Source organism: Lactuca sativa, chromosome 5 (genome assembly GCF_002870075.4).
Source record: "Lactuca sativa cultivar Salinas chromosome 5, Lsat_Salinas_v11, whole genome shotgun sequence".
Lineage (NCBI taxonomy): Eukaryota > Viridiplantae > Streptophyta > Magnoliopsida > Asterales > Asteraceae > Lactuca > Lactuca sativa.
The window spans coordinates 316,919,445-316,942,826 of record NC_056627.2 but is presented as its reverse complement, the minus strand read 5'-3'; the positions used below and the strand labels follow the sequence as shown (position 1 = coordinate 316,942,826).

General features: G+C 29.9%; 1 long non-coding RNA gene across 50 annotated transcripts; it reads right to left on the bottom strand.

The window, feature by feature from the left end:
• Nucleotides 1-713: 713 nt before the first annotated feature.
• Nucleotides 714-22,295, bottom strand: LOC111891774 (uncharacterized). 50 transcript variants are annotated; one of them, XR_008223413.1, is made up of 30 exons: nucleotides 21,932-22,295; nucleotides 21,726-21,820; nucleotides 21,540-21,605; nucleotides 21,094-21,194; nucleotides 20,468-20,963; nucleotides 20,263-20,336; nucleotides 19,145-20,188; nucleotides 18,540-18,619; nucleotides 18,247-18,343; nucleotides 17,087-17,174; nucleotides 16,068-16,108; nucleotides 15,588-15,690; nucleotides 15,380-15,453; nucleotides 15,180-15,298; nucleotides 13,783-13,873; nucleotides 12,971-13,348; nucleotides 12,676-12,775; nucleotides 12,322-12,405; nucleotides 12,113-12,248; nucleotides 11,562-11,650; nucleotides 10,378-10,459; nucleotides 9,746-9,812; nucleotides 9,357-9,453; nucleotides 8,693-8,768; nucleotides 7,097-7,137; nucleotides 6,608-7,014; nucleotides 5,156-6,213; nucleotides 5,000-5,072; nucleotides 4,661-4,796; nucleotides 717-3,074 (listed from the first exon to the last, which is right to left on the bottom strand). It is a non-coding gene; the product is annotated as an uncharacterized LOC111891774 (long non-coding RNA). The 50 variants fall into 50 exon arrangements; XR_008223424.1 differs by having other exon boundaries at nucleotides 15,588-16,003; nucleotides 16,085-16,108; XR_008223425.1 differs by adding an exon at nucleotides 15,903-16,003 and having other exon boundaries at nucleotides 714-3,074; nucleotides 16,085-18,343.
• Nucleotides 22,296-23,382: the final 1,087 nt, after the last annotated feature.

Here is a 23,382-nt window from a genome sequence, read left to right as displayed (position 1 = left end):
TATTTATGTCTGATAATATTAATGAACTTGATGTTAAGTTCTGATTCATTTAAATGATGTTATATATATTTTTTATGTCTACTAATAGCATTGAACTTATAGTTGTAAATTTTTAAGGGACAATGACTTAAAAGGGTAATATATTTTTCGATTTGTACTTATTTGGTCACTGAGTTTTTTTTCGTCCACATTTACCCATTCAACTTCTTAAACTGTACACATTTAGTCCTTATGACCGGCTACTCCAGGATTACCAGTAAAAATGACTTAATAGGGTAATATATTTCTCACTTTGTACACATTTTGTCCTTAATATTTTTGTACACATTTAGTCCTTAATATATATTTTTTTTGAAAATAAGTCATTCTTATTTTTGTACTCATTCGGTAGTTATGAATGATTTTGTGTATGTTTTACTCACAAAATCTAATGTGGGACATTCATTAATGAGGTGTTTGGGGCTTTTGATGTTTATCTCCATCGCGATCTCGACTACTTGGTTGTTTAGGTCATGTGTTCTGAACGTCATAATTTCTTCATATGATCTCAGATTTTTACGATCTTTATATCCATACGTTCGTATTTATTCTACTATAACTTTCATTTAGATTACTCCCATTAAAAGATAATATATTTTTACTTATGATTTTTATATCCATACGTAGGGGCAGATTTTGCCTGGTCCCGGTGTTGCATCGACAACACATGTTTTTTCTGTCAGTAGTGGAAAAAATTGATTTTTTTTAGTTTATACCTTTTTTTCATGCCTATGTGTTGCGTATTTCTTTGGAATTTGACATGTTTGTGAATTGAAACTATGTTGCATGGAAACTATTCATCGGAGTGAGTTGATCTTCGTATGTAAATTATTCATTAAAATGAAATAAATTGTTGCAGCCACATCACACGTGTATCCCACTATTTGGTTATATATTGTAATCTAAACCCAAAATAAGAACCTAAAATATGAACGTAAACATGCTTGTAGTCGATTTTATTTGCACCTTGTTTAGCACATCCACCCTTTAAAAAGTAACCATGTTATGTGCTTTGCTTGCATTTGACGTGTTTAACTGAGCTATAATTGTCTTGTCATAATGATCCAACTTTCTTTTTGTCTTTGACATGTGCACTATACTGTTTGTATAGAGCTCATGGTTGTGTTTTTGATTAAATGTTTTAATGAAAAAGCGATCAAAATCTTTTATGAACATTAAACCAGTCTTCGCTTCGCAAGAAATCATTTGACTTGGATGTTTTCTTTTTTGTTTACCTTCTTCTCCATTCAAAGTGACAACATTCTTCTTATATGCTTCACCGACCTTACTACATATCACATACTTATATTGTAAAACACCATTACTTTTTTAGCCTTCTGAGAGGACATTGGAAGGGACTAGTCTAGCCTGGAGAGCTGTTATTGATTTGAGATGATTGCTTATGTGTTTAGGCGGGGCTAGGTCATTGTTACGAGGTTTAGGGATACCGAGCACGTGAGTTACTAGACAGCATACGAGGCGAGTCTTCTCACTATACGTTACCTAGAGTGGTATTTATGTGTGACCGGAAGGTCTTATGTGCTAAGAAGAGTATTTGATATATGTTGATAGATGATATGTGATATGTATGTGTTATGTTATGTTATGAGCAGTATGTTATGGACCGGAAGGTCAAAAAGGGTATGGACCGGAAGGTCATTTTGTGTAGGACCAGAAGGTCTACCAGGGTTGGGACGAAAGTCCCCTGAGACACATGGGCCGGAAGGTCCCATAGAGCTATGGCCTTGAGTGACGTATGCATTCACCAAGCTTTTATGCTTACAGTGTTAAGTGTTATGTGTTTCAGGTACTAGCGAGGATCGCGGGAAGGTGCCGACATGATCCGTACACACTGGCAGATGATTATTTTATGATCTTGGGATATGTTTTTATCATGATGACATTTGTTGAACATTAGATTTGAGAATATTGATAATTTTATGTTGTTTGAAAAATGAAAAAATTGTTTTAAATTTTTACGTCGTTACACTGTGTCCAAGTAAATTGGCTATTTTTGGTCACCAAATATAGATGATTTTTGCAACTTATCATTTCCATGAAGGCATAATCACCCAACACAACACCCTTATTTGGGTTCCATGGAACTAAAAGTGTATCTTTAAACATTAATAGAAAAACTACATAAGAACCATAAAAAGCATCTCAAGTGTTTTATAGAGTTAAGGGTAAAAACTACATGTTAACACATTGATTCTCAGGCGCATATTCTTTTCCTTTTATCAACCATAAGCTCTTTATCTGGTTTCCAAAACATTTTCTTGTTGCAGAGTAACAGATGGAACTTGTTAAAGGAATTGGAATTAAGCATAGCAATTCATCTCAGAGTAATGTAAGGGAACTTGTGGTTCACATAATAATTTTGATAAGAATGATATTTGTCCAAGGAGTTGGAATAAATTTTGAAAGTACACAATGTTTTAATATTAAAAACATAGAAGTTACAATGCTATAATTGGTAATCGAAACCAAACATGTTTATTTTTTCAAATTACAGTGACTTAATAGGAAAAATAATAAAATTACAATGTGTTAATAATAGGTTTGATTATGAAAGTATAATGTTTTAATGTAAGTTTTTACACCTTAGCATCTAAATAGCATTCGATTATCGCATACAAACTTATGAGGCAATATGGAAAGACTTATTCCCTATTAATATTAAGTAATAGGCAAAGTACAATTTGGTTTCTTACCATGGCATCATTGTAAATCAAATCCTCTAAAATTGATTTGGAAAGAGCATATATGTGATGTTTTCCAATTAGGTTTCCATATTAGAAAGCACCTTTGGTGTTCACTTGTATAACAGATTATCTAGTTTTGGTGGACGAAAAGGGTGATGGTTGTTATTTCCCTAAATTCATATGGCAAATAAATCAGTAATCAAATAGGCAGATATCATAAAATATGAACTCAAATCAAAGAAGCTCATGTTATTGGAGATGTTCAAGTCAAACACAAACTTGTGAATCAACAAAAGGATTTGAAGTTGTACTAAATTCAATGGAGATGATCTGTCACCAAAAGGGAAGATCTGTTACTTAATAGGAAAGCATTATAACATGTAATCAATGTTGTGAACCTCTAAATAGAAGAAAATTTTATACAACCTTATATTCAAAAAAGTCAAGGTTTTTTATACAACCTATACATCTCTTAGATTGACCTCTTATTTGTAACCTTATATTCAAAAAAGTCAAGGTTTGGACCAAAACTCCAAAAATATGCATACCACAGGGACCATTTTTGCAGTTTTGTCTAGAGTTTAATGCCATACATGGTTAGATTTGGAAAGTATAATGCCACAATTAGTATAAGTTGACATTTTTATACTGCAATTACAAAATTAAAAAAAAGCATGTCTTAAGAAGTTGGACTTTGAATGAATAATATTAAAAATAGAAAAATAAAATAAAATAATGTTGCATATGGTTAGATTTGTTTTTAAAAGTGTTAAGTTTTAAATAGATAATAAAAGTAAAACCAATTTAGATAACAATATCTTAATTAGTAAGATTTTGAAAGTAAAAACATATAATTGAAAATATAATGTTCCATACAGTTAAATATTAAAAGCATATTCTAATAGGTTCTAATAGGTTAGATTTTGAAAGTACAATGTATCAAATACCTGATACATGTTCTTATGCAGTTGGTACAACTATTCATACTTCCAATATAATGTCTTAATAGGTTAGATTAATCAGAGTAAAAAGCTATAACTAAAAATATGATATAATAACTGAAAACAAAACAAAAGAAGTTTAATTTTTCAAACTTCAATGCATACATAGTTTATATATTAAGAAAACAATGCTACAAAGTGAAGGTATAATGTTATAATTTGGTAGGTATATTTATCATCTTAATAGAAAAAAAAAAAAATTAATGTCCAAATAAGAAAAATGTATAATGCAATAAATAATAACAAAAATCAGAAAGGGTAAAACTTTAAAAGTACAATATCTTAATAAAAAAGATTTTGAAAGTAAATTGATAATGATATACATGAGACCATCATGCCATAATTGGTTATATTTTGAGAATAAGAGTCTCAAAACTGAAAAAAAAAAGAAGTCCAACGTCCCCTGTTTGGATGTTGTTGCTACTATGTGTGCAGCCAATGGTGAACTATGAGCATTATTAATGAAAATATTTTGGAATTAAGTGCATCAGTGTATAGATATCTGGTCATAAAATGTACTTCAAATCTTGAAAGATAATATCTGTAGTGACCATGGGTTTAAACATGGTTTTCTCAGAAGAACATAATATAAAGCAGACAAACTTAGAAAGAAGAGTAAAATACACTTTTGGTCCCTGAATATAGCACATTTACAAAATTTGGGTCCTTATCCAAGCATTGTAAGGTGGCTATTTTTGGTCACCAAGTATAGCAGATTTTTGCAACTTTGGTCGTAAATTTTTTGTCATCTTACTTGGAACAAGTAAAAAAACCGCTACATTCGGGGACCAAAAATGTAATATTACTCTAAACAGATAGCATATACTCTTACTTAAATATTGATATTCGATAATGAAAATTATTTATCAAGTAAAACAAAAATATCTATTTAAGTGTTGACAAAAATTACAATACCTGATCACATTTCTTTCTTGTACAAATCACCACCAGAAAGAATGAGACGAAATCCATACTTTCTTAACATAATTGGTTTGGCTAAAACTTCACAATAAGATGCTTATTGAAGCATCACAGCTGGATGAAGAGATTCCTGCAAAAAATGAAGTTTTTTAACAAAATTCTCATATATAACCATTTTCATTCACTATTGACCCCTTGTTAACATTTCAACCCACCAAAGACCATAACATGTGTCATTTCCCTTCCCTGATGTCCCAATTTGCTAAATAAAAGTACATTTTTAAACAAATAAAAGAATTGCCTAAATAACAAATATCTTTTGTAAAGAATTACCAGGCGAACTAAATGCAATATTCAGAATCTTTTTTGATTGATTTAACATGAAGTATGTTAATCCCATCATTTCCTGAAGACAATAAATGACCACAAGGTTTAGAAGTTATTTCTGGAAATACACAAACAGGGTCATAGACTCATAGCTGTAGCTACCTGTACACCAGCATATCATTTCCATCAAGGCATAATCACCAGACACAACATTAGCAGAGTAACTAAAAAAGAACAGAAAAAGCATGAAGTACTTTATAGTGTTAAGGGTAAAAATTACATCTTAACACTTTGTTTCCAAAACCTTTTCTTGTTGCAGAGTAATGAATGGGATTTGTTAATTATTAAAAGCATATTCTAATAGGTTAGATTTTAAAAGTATAATGTCTTAATAACAAAAGATAAAACTACAATGTATCAAATACCTGGTACATGTTCTTATGCAGTCGGTACAAATATTCATTTCATACTTCCAATACAATGTCTTAATAGGTTAGATTACGAGAGTAAAAAGCTATAACTAAAAATATAATATAATAACTGAAAACAAAACAAATGAAGTTTAAAAATTACATGATAACACTTTGATTCTTGGGGGGGATCTTCTTTATCTGGTTTCCAAAACCTTTTCGTGTTGCTGACTAATGAATGGAATTTGTTAATGAAATTGGAATTAAGCATCACAACCCATTACAGAGTAATGTAAGGGAACTTGTGGTTCACCAAGTATTTTTGAGAAGAATGAAATTTGTGGAAGGAATTGGAATAAATTTTGAAAGTACAATAATTTAATAATAAAAACTTAGAAGTTATAATGCTATAATTGGTAACCAAAACCAAACATGTTCAGTTTTTCAAAGTATAGTGACCTAATAAGAAAAATAATAAAACTACAATGTGCCAATAGGTTTGATAATGACACTATAATCTTTTAATGGAAGTTTTTATACCTTAGCATCTAAACAACATTCAAATTTACGAGGTAATATGGAAAGACTTATTCCCTATTAGACATTTTACAATTTGGTTTCTTACCATGGCATCATTGTAAATGTTCATTTAGCTTCTTCTTTTTTCCTTCCAGATTTCTGGTTGCTCTTGACTGCTCCAGTATTACTAAATTTACTAAAATACATAAATTTATCAATACCCATCATATCATATACTTTGTTATTTAATCACACAATAGGTCTCAATTCTGCCATGTCATCCAAGTTGTCCTACATGACATGAATGAAAATATAGTGAAAAGTTTTGTCCCACATTAAGTCAAAAAGAAACAACAGTTTTGTCAAATGATGTAATCAACTATGCATCTCTTAGATGGACCTCTTCTTTAATTTATGTTTCAATTCAAAAATTATAACATGAGTTAGGGAGAGGGTCTCCCACTCTTCTACTGGTTTGATGTTGGACTACCAGAAGCTATAAGCATTCTTTTAGGGTTAAATGCAACACAACTTTATCTTTTTTTCGTATCACCACACAATGAGATTTAGAAATAGAGAGATTTTCACACAAATACAATAAAAAATACAACAGTTTTATCATGATGTAATCAAGTACAATAAAGAAATTCATTATCATGAAATTAATTTGGTAAGAGCATTGGACCTTTCATATATGTGATGTGTGCCAATCAGCTTTCCAAGGGAAAGCGCCTTTTGTGTTCACTTGTATAACAGATTATCCAGTTTTGGTGGACGAGAAGGGTGATGGTTGTTATTTCCCTAAAAAGCATCAATTCATATGGCAAATAAATCAATAATTGGAATGGCAGAAATCATAAAATATGAACTCAAGCTCATGTTATTGAATATGTTTAAGTCAAACACAAACTTGTGAATCAACAAAAAAGGATTTGAAGTTGCACTAAATTGTATCAAAGTTTTGAGAATGTTACAACCTTATTAACCCTAGTTGCTGATGGAAGAGATGGCATTACTAGTATAATTAATGGGGGACAAACCAGGGTAAGGGTAAGAGATGTATGTATATATATTTAGTCCAATACAGGATCCCTGTTGCAATGTTATACAATTTCAGTGACGAAAGTATAATACAGACATGTAGACACAAAATTATCTTGTAAATGTAAGGTACCAATGTCAGGAACTAACTTCAATGGAGATGCAGCAGAAGATCTGTCACCATAAGGGAAGATCTGTTACTTAATTAATAGGAATGCATTATAACATGTAATCAATGTTTTGAACCTCTAAATAGAAAAATTTATACAACCTATGCATCTCTTAGATGGACCTCTTATTTGTAACCTTATATTCAAAAAAGTCGAGGTTTGGACCAAATCTCGAAAAATATGCATACCTCAGGGACCATTTTTGCAGTTTTGTCTAGAGTTTAATGCATACATGGTTAGATTTTGAAAGTATAATGCCACAATTAGTATAAGTTGACATTTTTAAACTGCAATTACAAAAAAAAGCATGTCTTAAGAAGTTGGACTTTGAATGAATAATATTAAAAATAGAAAAAAAATAATGTTGCATATGGTTAGATTTTAAAAGTATAAAGTTTTAATTAGAAAAGGTATAGAAGGGACAATGTTTTCATAAAAACATATTTAGAAAATAAAAATAAATCCAATTTAGATTACAATATCTTAATTAGTTAGTTTTTGAAAGTAAAAATATATAATTGAAAATATAATGTTCCATATAGTTAATTATTAAAAGCATATTCTAATAGGTTAGAGTTTAAAAGTACAGTGTATCAAATACCTGGTACATGTTCTTATGCAGTCGGTACAAATATTCATACTTCCAATACAATGTCTTAATAGGTTAGATTATGAGAGTAAAAAGCTATAACTAAAAATATAATATAATAACCAAAACCAAAACAAATGAAGTTTAATTTTTCAAAGTACAATGCATATATAGTTTATATATTACAAAAAAGAATGCTATAAAGTGAAGGTATAATGTTATAATGCATATATAGTTTATATATTAAAAAAAGAGTGCTATAAAGAGAAGGTATAATGTTATAATTTGATAGGAATATTTATAGTCTAAATAGAAAAAAATAATAAAAAATTGAATGTCCTATTAGAAAAATGTATAACGCAATAAATAGTAACAAAAATCAGAAAGGGTAAAATTTTAAAAGTACAATATCTTAATAAAAAAGATTTTGAAAGTATAATGATAACGATATACATGAGACCATAATGCCATAATTGGTTATATTTTAAGAGTAAGAGTCTTAAAACTGAAGAAACAAAATAGAAGTCTAGTGTCCTATGGTAAATAATTGGATGTATAATGCTATAATTGGTAAAAAAACAAGTTTCCTGTTTCAAAATACAATGACTTGATAGAATGTATAGTGCTAAAGTTGGCTGGATTTTTAGAATACAATGTATTAAAAGGACAAAGTCTTGATAAGAAAAATCAAATGAAAGTAAAATGTTGGATTTCGAAAGTATAATGTTATATTTAAAAGTGTAACCTTATAAATGGTTAGATCATCAAAGTACAATTAACTTTCATGTGCTCTTTAAAAGAAAAGAGAGAGAGAGAGAGAGAGAGAGAGAGAGAGAGAAAGTAGATATTCTTAATAGGTTATTTGTTGAAAAGGTAATGCTATAACTAACTAAAGGTATAAAGCTTAAAGTCAAGTAGAATATCTTAATAGGAAGAAACTGTTGAAAGTATAAAACAAAAGTGAAGAAACCTTAGCCTATCATTGGTGAGTCATTTAGCCTTTTTCAAGATTTGCAGGTGCTCTCAACTGCTCAAGTTAAGTTATTCTTCTATCAAAAAGAGGATTTGTTAGATGATAATAATTGAAATACATAAATGTGGCAGATTATATGAGCCTACTAACAACAACCCATGATGGCAATGATGTTGTTAGCTAATATTAAAATAAGATTAAGAATGGAGTAAACAAACATAACACATTCAAACCATGACTAGATCCAAGCAAGATTTTGACCAGTAAATGCAAAGCAATGGAAGAGAAACTAGAAACACAATAAACATCAGGCCAGATTTTATACTTTATAGAAAGCAATGGATCATATACACAAAAATAGATTTCAATAAAACAAAACCATCTTAAACACACCAGACATGACAAAGATAAATAAAGCACTACGCTCAATAAGACTAAAATTATAACAAAGAACAATCTTTTTAATGCCTGACTACAAGAAACCCTTAGAAATTTGTCATCATCTTCATACTTATCAAACAAAATTTCGTTGCTACAATTCTCATTTTTGAACTAAATGTTGAAGATGTTGATATTGTGTTGTTTTTGGGTAGCAAAAGAGAATAAAGACAATTTTTTTTACCTTAAAAAGGGCAACTTGGAAAAACAGATGTGTACTTACCACTCACTTCAAATGTCATCTTTACTTTTTGGAAGGTTAAGTGAAGATGTTTATGCCCTAATTCATTCAAAACTTCAAGCGATAATTTTCTGTTTACCTGCAGAAGATTAACTGTTCATCAGAAAATAGTGAAGATTGCAACCATCAATATATCTTAATTCTCAATTAAAGTTTCCATTATCAAAAAATAATTAAGAATCGAGTAACTATAATAGTACAACTTCTAAACTCATACACCAAAGTGACTTTTTTTAGAGTTTTAGTTGCTCTCTTTGGCCGTTTATTTGTTATCTTAAGAAGCATCATTCTTCAATTAGTAGGATTGAATGAATAATAAATTAAAAAAATAATAAAAAAGATCAAATTTTGCAGGGAAAAAAAAAGATCACATCATCATGTTTATAGTACAAGACTCGCATCACCAATTCTCAAAAGCTTCTGGATGGCCAAGGTGACCTACAGTTAAAACCAAGGAAAAAATACATTGGCACTATTAGCTTGGATTTAAAGGAAGACAGAAGAAAATAATGAGTAAATCTTATATGAAGTTTGAATTCAAAGAGAAAGTGATAAATTTTGAAAATCATGACTTTTGACAATGTTTTTTTGTTTTATCATTGTAGAAGTACCCTTCAATACCATATATATATATATATATATATATATATATATATATATATATATATATATATATATAATTATGGTTATAAAGTCTTACAATGATCAATAAGAGGGACTATTACTTCACAAACCTAGACATGAACAAATATGTACTTTTGTAATTATAACAGTTGTAATATAAGTTATAGTAGAAAATGAATTATGTTGAAAGCATGAACAGAGCCTAAAGAGCTTGTAGCTACAACAACTTCCGGAAGCCACATACATGGCCCATATTATCCCTTTGGAAACTATAAGACTGAGATAGATCAAAAAAGTTGGAAATTAGTATAAACAAATGGGAATGAAATGCATTTAAAGAACCAAAGAAGATAAAAATTGTATGTATTTTGCTTTTCACCTTGGTTGCTTCTGAAGCAGAATGAACCCTAATTTATGTCCCCTGTTCCGATGTCGCTACTATGTGTGCAGCCAATGGTGATCTTGAAAGATAGTGACCAAGGGTGTTTACACATGAAATCAAACATGGATTACTCAGAAGAATATAATATAAGCACACAAACTTGGAAACAAGAGTAAAATAGCAAATCTATAAAATTTGAGTCCTTATCTAAGGTTCTGGTATCATTTTCAGTCCCTGCTATTTTTGGTCACCAAATATAGATGATTTTTGCAACTTATCATTTCCATGAAGGCATAATCACCCAACACAGCACCCTTATTTGGGTTTGATGGAACTAAAAGCATACCTTTAAATATTAACAGAAAACCTAAATGTGAACATAAAAAGCATCAAGTGTTTTAACACTTTGATTCTCAGGGGAATTGGAATTAAGCATAGCAATTCATCTCAGAGTAATGTAAGGGACATTGTGGTTAACAGAATACTTTTGTGAAGAAAGGAATTTTTGAAAGGAAATGCAATAAATTTTGAAAGTCCAGAGACTTAATGGGAAAAATAATAAAATTACAATGTGTTAATAGGTTTGATTATGAAACTAGAATGTTTTAATGATAGTTTTTTATACCTTAACATCTAAATAGCATTAAATTACAACATACAAACTAAAATACATAAATTTATCATACCCATTAATTCTGCCATGTCATTCAAAAATTTCAAGTTGTTCTACATGATTGAAAATACAGTGAAAAGTAGAGTTTTGTCATGATGCAATCAAGTCCAATGTCCTATGGGAAATAATTGGACGTATAATGCTATAATTGGCAAAAAAAAAAACAAGTTTCCTGTTTCAAAATAGAATGTATAATGCTAAAGTTGGCTGGATTTTCAGAATACAATATATTTAGAAGTGTAATGTTATAGATGGTTAAATCATCAAAGTACAATTAACTTTCATGTGCTTTTTAAAAGAAAAAAAAAGAAAGATAAAAACTAGATTATCTTAATAGGTTACTTGTTGAAAAAGTAATGCTATAACTAAAGGTATAATGATTAAAGTCAAGTAGAATATCTTAATAGGAAGAAACTGTTGAAAGTATAAAACAGAAGTGAAGAAAGCTTAGCCTATGATTTGCATGTATATTATTAAGTGATCAACAAAGTAAGGTTTGGTTTCTTACCTTGGTATCCGCATCATATAATGGTCAGTCATTTTTAGCTTTCTTCCAGATTTGTAGGTGCTCTCAACTGCTCCAGTTAAGTTATTCTTCTATCAAAAAGCCACAAAAAGAGGATTTGTTAGTTGATAATAATTGAAATACATAAAAGTGGCAGATTATGTGAGCCTAATAACAACCCATGAAAGCAATGTTGTTGCTAGCTAATATTAACATAATACTAAAAAGGAGTAAACAAACATAACACATTCAAACCATGACTAGATCCAAGCAAGATTTTGACCAGTAAATGCAAAGCAATGGAAGAGAAACTAGAAACACAATAAACATCAGGCCAGATTTTATACTTTATAGAAAGCAATGGATCATATACACAAAAATAGATTTCAATAAAACAAAACCATCTTAAACACACCAGACATGACAAAGATAAATAAAGCACTACGCTCAATTTGTCATCGTCTTCATACTTATCAAACAAAATTTCGATAATGAAAACTATTTATTAAGTAAAACATTATTATCTATTAGAGAATTTACAAAAATTGCAATACCTGATGACATTTCTTTCTTCTACAGATCACCACCAGAAAGAATGAGAAAAAATCCATACTTTCTTAACATAATTGGTTTGGCTAAAAGGTAACAATAAGATGCTTGTCCAAGCATCACAGCTGGAAGAACAGATTCCTGCAAAAAAATGAAGTTTTTTTTAGCAAAATTCTCATATATAACATTTTCATTCAGAAAAAAGAATTGATACCTCTTTATATTAACCACTTGTTAAGATTTCAACCCACCAAAGACCACATCATGTGGTATTTCCCTTCCCTGATGTCGCAATTTGCTAAATAAAAGTACATTTTTAAACAAATAAAAGAACTGACTAAATAACAAAATATCTTTTTTAAGAACTAAATGCAATATTCAGAATCTTTTTTGATTGATTTAACATGAAGTATGTTAATCCCATCATTTCCTGAAGACAATAAATGACCACAAGTTTTAGGAACAGAGGGGTATTTCTGGAAATACACAAACAGGGTCATAGACTCATAGCTATACCTACCTATACACCAGCATAGCATTTCCATGAAAGTACAATTTGGTTTCTTACCATGGCATCATTGGTTTCTAGTTGCTCTTAACTACTCCAGCATTGCCCTAGTTTCTCTCAGACCATCAGATGAGATGACTTCAGTGCAATAACCACACACCTAATTGAGAATCAATAAGTGTTACTAATTTTACTAAAATACATAAATTTATCAAAACCCATAATATACTTTGTTATATAATCACACAATAGATCTCAATTCTGCCATGTCATCCAACAATTCCATGTTGTCATGAAGTAATTAGGTTCAATAAAGAAATCATATCATGAAATTAATTTGGAAAGAGCATTAGACCTTTCATATATGTGATGTTTTCCAATCAGGTTTCCATGGGAAGGCACCTTTGGTGTTCACTTGTATAACAGATTATCTAGTTTTGGTGGACAAAAAGAGCGATGGTTGTCATTTCCCTAAAAAGCAGCAATTCATATGGCAAATAAATCAGTAATCAAAATGGCAGAATTCATAAAATATGAACACAACTTCAACAAAAGGATTTGAAGTTGCACTAAAGTGTATGAAAGTTTTGAAAATGATACAACCTTATTAATGCCAATTGCTGATGGAAAAGATGGCATTACCAGTATAATTAATGGGGAACAAACCAGGGTAAGGGTATCATCATATAAAAGGACAGAAATGTATGTATATATATAGTCCAATACAGGATCCCTGTTGCAATGTTATACAATTTCAGTGAAGAAAGTATAATACAGACATGTAGACACAAAATTATCTTGTAATTATAAGGTACTAATTTCAGGAACTAACTTCAATGGATCATATACACAAAAATAGATTTCAATGAAACAAAACCATCTAAACACACGAGACATGACAATGATAAATAACGCACTACACTCAATAAGACTAAAATTATAACGTTTAACAAAAATCAATCTTTTTAATGCCTGATTACAAGAAACCCATAGAAATTTGTCATCATCTTCATACTTATCAAACAAAATTACTTTGCTCCAACAATTCTCATTTTTGAACTAAATGTTTAAGATGTTGATATTGTGGCATTTTAGGGTAGCAAAAGATAATAAATATAGTTTTTTTACCTTCAAAAGGGCAATTTGGAAAAACAGAAACATACTTACCACTTGTAGAATGTCATCTTTACTTTGTGCAAGGTTAAGTGAAGACGTTTATGCCCTAATTCAAAACTTGAAGCCATAATTTTCTTTTTACCTGTAGAAGATTAATTGTTCATTAGATAATAGTGAAGATTCCAACCATCAATATATCTCAATTTGCAATTAAATTTTCCATTTTAAAATAACATATTTAAGAATCGAGTAGATGTAATAGTACACCTTCCATACTCATAGACCAAAGTAACTTTCTTTAGAGTTTTAGTTGCTTCCTTCGGCCGTTTATTTGTTATCATAAGAAGCATCATTCTTAAATTAGTAGGATTTAATGAATAAGAAATAAAAAAATTGTAATAAAAAGATCACATTTTGCAGATAAAAAAAAGGAGAGCACATCATCATGTTTATAGTACAAGACTCGCATCACCAATTCTCAATAGGTTCTGGATGGCCAAGGTGACCTACAGTTAAAACCAAGGAAAAAATACATTGGCACTACTAAGCTTGGATTTAAAGGAAGACACAAGAAAATAATATTCAAAGAGAAAATGATAAATTTTGAAAATCATGTCTTCAACTGTTACTTTTGTAAATATAACAGTTGTAATATAAGTTATAGTAGAAAATGAATTATGTTTTAAGCTAACCTCCAAACCCCGGTCAATAAGTACACCATGCATTTTCTCCCAAAGCTCCAACTTTCTAGCCAAAATTGATATTTTTGGACAAACTTACCCTTGATATATGTAACGTGGCCATAAGTGTTTTACTAATTACTACAGGGACTCGATATATGTTTTTCCAAAAAAAGAAAATCATGGATTTACAGTAACAAAAGCCTTTGATGAATAGCCAATCCAAGAAAGAAAGCATGAACAGATTAGCATTAACAGAGTTACCAAACAACAACATAAAAAGCATGAAGTATTTTACAGCGTTAAGGGTAAAAACTACATGTTAACACTTTGATTATCTAGTTTTAATTCTTGGGGGGATCTTCTTTATCTGGTTTCCAAAGCTTTTTATTGTTGCAGAGTAATGAATGGAACTTGTTAAAAGAATTGAAATTGAGAATAGCAATACATCTCAGAGTAATTGGAATAAGTTTTGAAAGTAAAATAATTTAATAATAAAAACTTAGAAGTTATAACGCTATAATTGGTAACCAAAACCAAACATGTTTAGTTTTTCAAAGTACAGTGACCTAATAAGAAAAATAATAAAACTACAATGTGTTAATAGGTTTGATTATGACAATATAATCTTTTAATGGAAGTTTTTATACCTTAGCATCTAAACATCATTCAAATTTATGAGGCAATATGGAAAGACTTATTCCCTATTAGACATTTTGCATGTATATTAATATTAAGTAATAGGCAAAGTACAATTTGGTTTCTTACCATGGCATCATTGTAAATGTTCATTTAGCTTCTTCTTTTTTTCTTCCAGACTTCTGGTTGCTCTTGACTTCTCTAGTATTGCTCTAGTTTCTCTCAGACCATCAGATGAGATGACTTCACTGCAATAACCACACACCTAACTGAGAAATGAGAATCAATAAGCCTTACTAATTTTACTAAAATACATAAATTTATGATACCCATAATACACTTTGTTATATAATCACACAATAGGTATCAATTCCGCCATGTCATCCAACAATTTCAAGTTGTCCTGCATGAATGAAATTACAGTGAAAAGTTTTGTCCCACATTAAGTCAAAAAGAATCAACAATATTGTCATATAATGTAATCAAGTACAATAAATAAATCATTATCATGAAATTAATTTGGAAAGAGCATTGGACCTTTCATATATGTGATGTGTGCGAATCAGGTTTCCATAGGAAAGCACCTTTGGTGTTCACTTGTATAACAGATTATCTAGTTTTGGTGATGGTTGTCATTTCCCTAAAAAGCAGCAATGCATATGGCAAATAAATCAGTAATCAAAATGGCAGAAATCATAAAATATGAACTCAAATCAAAGAAGCTCATGTTATTAGAGATGTTAAAGTCTTGTGAATCAACAAAAGGATTTGAAGTTGCACTAAATTGTATTAAAGTTTTGAAAATGACACAACCTTATTAACCCCAGTTGCTGTTGGAAAAGAAGGCATTACCAGTATAATTAATGGAGGACAAACCAGGGTAAGGGTGACATCATATAAAAGAACAGAGATGTATGTATGTATGTATGTATATATAGTCCAATACAGGATCCCTGTTGCAATGTTATACAATTTCAGTGAAGAAAGTATAATACAGACATGTAGACACAAAATTACCAATGTCAGGAACTAACTTCAATGGAGATGCAGCAGAAGATCTGTCACCAAAAGGGAACATCTGTTACTTAATTAATAGGAATGCATTATGACATGTAATCAATGTTGTGAACCTCTAAATAGAAAATTTTATACAACCTATGCATCTCTTTTTGATGGACCTCTTCTTTGTAACCTTATATTCAAAATACCAATTTCAATTCAAAAGTTAAACAACAAAGCCAAAGTTTTTTCAATGAACAAAAATATTAGGAGACATTGTTTTGACCTAACTCAGAAATAGGAGGACAGGAGATGATATAAACAGGCCTACAAAAAAATCACATCACCTCTTAAAAGTATCCTCATTTGATTAAGATTCTATCTCTAGAATCCTGAAGTAAGAAATTACAAACATAAGTCCTAATATTTCTGTAGCAATGAAAATCAAAAGTTGTTTCAAACATTCAAATTACACTTCTATTTCTAACTGAATTGAAAATACAAACAATAAATTATCTTTCCCTAATTGAATTTCTAATAGCTCAATAAATTGTTTAATGTTTTAATTTTGCTTGTGATTATTTACTTCTCTCTACATAATTTCACCCTCAGAACAAAACAAAACAACTCTTTAACTTAGTTGACATTTCATCAAACACCTAAAGTGCACAGAAGAACAATCTACAACTAAACAATACTTTTATGGGTTTCAAAACTATTTAAGTTTTACTGACGGCACATCAGATTTTCTTGACCAATCATCTCCATCTGATGGATGCTCTAGTTTCGATTGGGTGACCTAATTCAAAAGACCAACAAAAAAAATGGAGGATAAAGTGAAAGAAACCTAGAGTCGCCGTATGTGTTAATTAAGATTTAAGGCAACAATCAGGTATACTTATGTCATTAATTTACCTTTGATATAGTTCAAGAAGATACATGGGCATAGTGTTTGATCCTTCAAGCGATGATGATGCATGCTTAGAAAAAAACAGTTTCATGACATAAAAAAGTTACCATAAACTAAAACACGCTACCTGGAGATCAGATGAGAAAGATTGTACTCTTTTTTGTTGATCGATGGTGGACCAAAACTACATCGCAACCAGACGTCATAGAAATACACTGCATAATGGCACAACCCAACAACATGATGAATCCAGTAATGACGAGAGACCCGAAGAATCAGTATCATCAAATTAATTTGGAAAGAGCATATATGTGATGTTTTCCAATCAGGTTTCCATTAGAAAGCACCTTTTGTGTTCACTTGTATAACAGATTATCTAGTTTTGGTGGACAAAATGGGCGATGGTTATCATTTCCATAAAAAACAGCAATTCATATGGCAAATAAATCAGTAATCAAAATAGCAGAAATCATAAAATATGAACTCAAATCAAAGAAGCTCATGTTATTAGAGATGTTTAAGTCAAACACTAACTTGAGAATCAACAAAAGGATTTGAAGTTGCACTAAATTGAATTAAGGTTTAGAAAATTGTAAGGTGCCAATGTCAGGAACTAACTTCAATGGAGATGATCTGTTACTTAATAAGAAAGCATTATAACATGTAATCAATGTTGTGAACCTCTAAATAGAAAATTTTATACAACCTATGCATCTCTTAGATTGACCTCTTATTTGTAACCTTAAGAAGTTGGACTTTGAATGAATAAAATTAAAAATAGAAAAAAATAATGTTGCATATGGTTTTAAAAGTATAAAGTTTTAATTAGAAAATAAAAGTAAAACCAATTTAGATTACAATATCTTAAATAGTAAAGCATATTAAAAGCATATTCTAATAGGTTCTAATAGGTTAGATTTTGAAAGTACAATGTATCAAATACCTGATGCATGTTCTTATGCACTTGGTACAACTATTCATACTTCCAATACAATGTCTTAATAGGTTAGATAAACACCCCAGACATGACAAAGATAAATAAAGCACTACGCTCAATAAGACTCAAATTATAACAAAGAACAATCTTTTTAATGCCTGACTACAAGAAACCCTTAGAAATTTGTCATCATCTTCATACTTATCAAACAAAATTTCGTTGCTACAATTCTCATTTTTGAACTAAATGTTGAAGATTTTGATATTGTGGTGTTTTTGGGTAGCAAAAGAGAATAAAGACAGTTTTTTTACCTTAAAAAGGGTAACTTGGAAAAACCGATGTGTACTTACCACTCACTTCAAATGTCATCTTTACTTTTTGGAAGGTTAAGTGAAGGTGTTTATGCCCTAATTCATTCAAAGCTTGAAGCCATAATTTTTTATTTACCTGCAGAAGATTAACTGTTCATTAGAAAATAGTGAAGATTGCAACCATCAATATATCTCAATTCTCAATTAAAATTTCCATTATCAAAAAATATTTAAGAAAAAAAAAGAGCACATCATGATGTTTATAGACAAATGGAATGAAATGCATTTGAAGAACCAAAGAAGATAAAAATTGTATGTGTTTTGCTTTTCACCTTGGTTGCTTCTGAAATAGAAATTTATGTCCCCTGTTCGGATGTTGTTGCTACTATGTGTGCAGTCAAAGAGCATCTATCTGCATTATTTATAAAGCACACAAACTTAGAAACAAGAGTAAAATACACTTTTGATCCCTGAATAAAGCAAACTTACAATATCTGGCTCCTTATCTAAGGTTTTTGTACCATTTTCGGTCCATGTTCCAAGTAAAGTGGCTATTTTTGGTCACCAAATATAGAAGATTTTTGCAACTTTGGTCCCAAATTTTTTGTCATCTTATGTGGAACAAGTAAAAAAACATTACAAACTTGAAACAAGAACCAAATTAGAAAAAATCAGCTACACTCGGGGACCAAAAATGTAATATTACTCTAAACAGATGAACAAATCATTCATATATTGTTACTTAAGTATTGATATTCGATAATGAAAGAATGAGATGGAATTCATACTTTCTTAACATAATTGGTTTGGCTAAAACTTAACAATAAGGTGCTTGTTGAAGCATCACAGCTGGATGAAGAGATAAACTGATGTTTTTTAACAAAATTCTCATATATAATATTTTCATTCACAAAAAAAAAAATGAACTGATTATTACCTCTTTCTATTGACCACTTGTTGTTAACATTTCAACCCAACAAAGACCACACCATGTGGCATTTCCCTTCCCTGTAGAGTGATGTCCCAATTTGCTAAATAAAAGTACATTTTTAAACAAATAAAAGAATTGCCTAAATAACAAAATATCTTTTGTAAAGAATTACCAAGCGAACTAAATGCAATATTCAGAATCTTTTTTGATTGATTTAATAAATGACCACAAGTTTTAGGAGCAGAGGGGTAATTCTGGAATAACACAAACAGGGTCATAGACTCATAGCTGTAGCTACCTGTACACCAGCATATCATTTCCATGAAGGCATAATCACCCAACACAACATCCTTTAAATATTATCAGAGTAACTAAAAAAGAACATAAAAAGCATGAAGTATTTGACAGTGTTAAGGGTAAAAAATAAAAATTACATGTTAACACTTTGATTCTTGGGGGGATCTTCTTTATCTGTTTTCCAAAACCTTTTCTTGTTGCAGAGTAATAAATGGAACTTGTTAAAAGAATTGGATTGAGAATGACATTACATCTCAGAGTAATGTAAGGGAACTTGTGGTTCACAATATATTTTTGAAATGAATGGAATTTGTCAAAAGAATTGGAATAAGTTTTGAAAGTACAGTGTTTTAATAATAAAAACTTAGAAGTTTTAAAGATATAACTCGTAACCAAAACCAAACACGTTCAGTTTTTCAAAGTACAGTGACCTAATAAGAAAAATAATAAAATTACAATGTGTTAATAGGTTTGATTTTGACAATATAATCTTTTAATGGAAGTTTTTACCTTAGTATCTAAATAGCATTCAAATTTATGAGGCAATATGGAAAGACTTATTCCCTATTAGACATTTTGCATGTATGTTAATATTAAGTAATAGGCAAAGTACAATTTGGTTTCTTACCATGGCATCATTGTAAATATTTGTTCATTTAGCTTCTTTTTTTATCTTCTTCCAGATTTCTGGTTGCTCTTGACTGCTACAGTATTGCTCTAGTTTCTCTCAGACCATCAAATGAGATGACTTTACTGCAATAACCACACACCTAATAGAGAATCAATAAGCCTTACTAATTTTACTAAAATACATAAATTTATCATACCCATAATATACTTTGTTATATAATTACACAATATGTCTCAATTCTGCCATGTCATCCAACAATTCCATGTTGTCCTACATGAATGAAAATACAGTGAGAAGTTTTGTCCCACATTAAGTCAAAAAGAATCAACAGTTTTGTCATGAAGTAATCAAGTACAATAAAGAAATCATATCATGAAATTAATTTAGAAAGAGCATTAAACCTTTCATATATGTGATGTGTGCCAATCAGGTTTCCATGGGAAAGCACCTTTCGTGTTCACTTGTATAACAGATCTACCATCAAGTTTTGCTGAACAAAATGAAAGGTGATGGTTGTTATTTCCCTAAATTCATATGACAAATAAATCAGTAATCAAAAAGGCAGGAACCATAAAATATGAACTCAAATCAAAGAAGCTCATGTTATTGGAGATGTTTAAGTCAAACATTAACTAATGAATCAACAAAAAAGGATTTGAAGTTGCAGTAAATTGTATTAAAGTTTTGAAAATGATACAACCGTATTAACCCCAGTTGCTGATGGAAGACATACCAGTATAATTAATGGGGGACATACCAGGGTAAGCGTAACATCATATAAAAGGACAGAGATGTTATACAATTTCAGTGAAGAAAGTATAATACAGACATGTAGACACAAAATTACCAATGTCAGGAACTAACTTCAATGGAGATGCAGCAGAAGATCTGTCACCTCTAAATAGAAAAAATTATATAAACTATGCATCTGTTAGATGGACCTCTTCTTTGTAACCTTATAATAGAAAATTTTAGACAAAGTTTTTTCAATGAACAAAAATATTAGGAGACATTGTTTTGAACTAACTCATAAATAGAAGGAGAGGCAATGATATAAACAGGCCCACAAAAAAATCACATCGCCTATTGGAAGTATCCTCATTTGATTAAGATTCAATCTCTAGAATCCTGCAGTAAGAAAATTACAAACATAAGTCTTAATATTTCTGTAGCAATAGAAATAATCAAAAGTTGTTTCAAATATGCAAATTACACTTCTATTTCTAACTGAATTGAAAATACAAACAATAAATTATCTTTCCCTAATTGAATTTCTAGCTCAATAACTTGTTTAATATTTTAATTTGGCTGGTGATTATTTACTTCTCTCTGCACAATTTCACCATCAAAACAAAGCAAAACAACTCTTTAACTTAGGTAAGACATTTCATCAAACACCTAAAGTGCATAGAAGAACAATCTACAACTAAACAATACTCTTTTGGGTTTCAAAACTATTTAAGTTTTACTGACAACACATCACAACTTTCTTGACCAATCATCTCCGTCTGATGGATGCTCTAATTTCGATTGAGTGACCTAATTCAAAAGACCAACAAAAAAAATAAATGGAGGAGAAAGAGAAAGAAACCTAGAGAGGTCGTATGTGTTAATTAAGATTTAAGGCATCAATCAGGTATACTTATGTCATTAATTTACCTCTAATAAAGTTCAAGAAGATCCATGGGCATAGTGTTTGATCCTTCAAGCGATGATGGTGGACCAAAATTACATCGCAACCAGACGTCATATAACTACACTAATAGCATGATGAATTCAGTAATGACGAGAGACCCAAAGAATCTTTGACTAATTGAAATAACTAGCAAAATCAATAATACACATAAAAGAATCAAGAACGTTACCTAAGAGACGAAGAAGGAAAGGCAGAGGATTCTTGAACGCCCTAGAATGAAAGAAAGAGAAAACACTGGTGTCGCTAGAAGAAAAGGAGATACGGCGGTGTGAAAGATGTCCCCTCCAAGTAAAACCCTCTAACATGTCTCCGACGGTGTTTGGAGAGCAGCGGGATGATCGGAGAATGAACGAAAGGGAGAAGAATGAAAACTTACAACGATCTTGTTAATTTCTTTGGATTATAGAGATGATTGCGAGTGTATAGGGCTGATTGGGTCTCCGAGGAGCAGAGTTAAAGAGACTAGTCTCTCCGGTGGACGGACGAGTGAAGTGTGGAAGAGCGAAGAAGATGGTAATATTAAGCGCCAATACAACGACCCAACCTTTTTGACTTCCTACTTCTAACGGTTCTTTTTAAAAGCATATCGTTTCCAAAATTAACACCTTACTAAACGGTTTTTTTATTCACCCCTCAAATTTTTTACCCTCCTTTTTTTCAATTTATTATTTATTTATTTTGTTGGTCTTTTTGTTTTTTTCTTTTACTATTTTTAATAAATACATAATATTATTTTTTTCGTTTGGACTGTTTTTGTGTTTTATTTACTAGGTGTGAGACCCATGTATTACATGGGTTTAATTAAAAAAATATATATATAAAATTTAACAATTTGAAAAGTTTGAATTTATAAGAAAAATGAGAAAAATTTGAATTATTAAAATTAATGAGACTTTAATGTATTGAATACATTACATATATAAACTTTTTCTAATAAATACTTTACATATATATTACCTTACACATTAAATATAGAATTTTAATTTAATAAAATGAAAAATACAATAAAATGACAAGTGAAAAATAAAAAATTTAAAAATTCTAGAAAATGTCATGTGTCCAAATAAATAAGAAGATGACATGTGGCAAAAAAAACCTTCATTTATTATATTAGATTTAACTATATTTATATTTATTTTTTTGTTTTAATTATTTTTAATAAATACATATTATTATTATTATTATTATTAAAAATATTTTTTCGTTCGGATTATTTTTGTGTTATTTTTGTTTTCATTTAGACTATCATTGTGTTATTTTTATTTTCATTTAGACTATCAGTGTGTTATTTTCTTTTGTTATGACTATACATGTATTATTTTTTTGTTCGAATTATTTTCATTCAGACTATCTTTGTGTTATTTTTTTTCATTAAGGCTATTCTTATGTTATTTTTTTATCTAGATAATTAAAGAGACATCTAATCAAATAATAATAATAATAAAAAGATAAAACAAAAAACAACAAAAAATACAAAATATGTCTTTTTAAAGACAATAAAATAACAAAAAAAAGTGTGAGGAATTCTATGGATTATGGGGGTACATAGACCAACACTCATTCCTAAATTATCATACTAACATAAAACATTTCCACTTATCTTGAGCCACATAGCCCCTA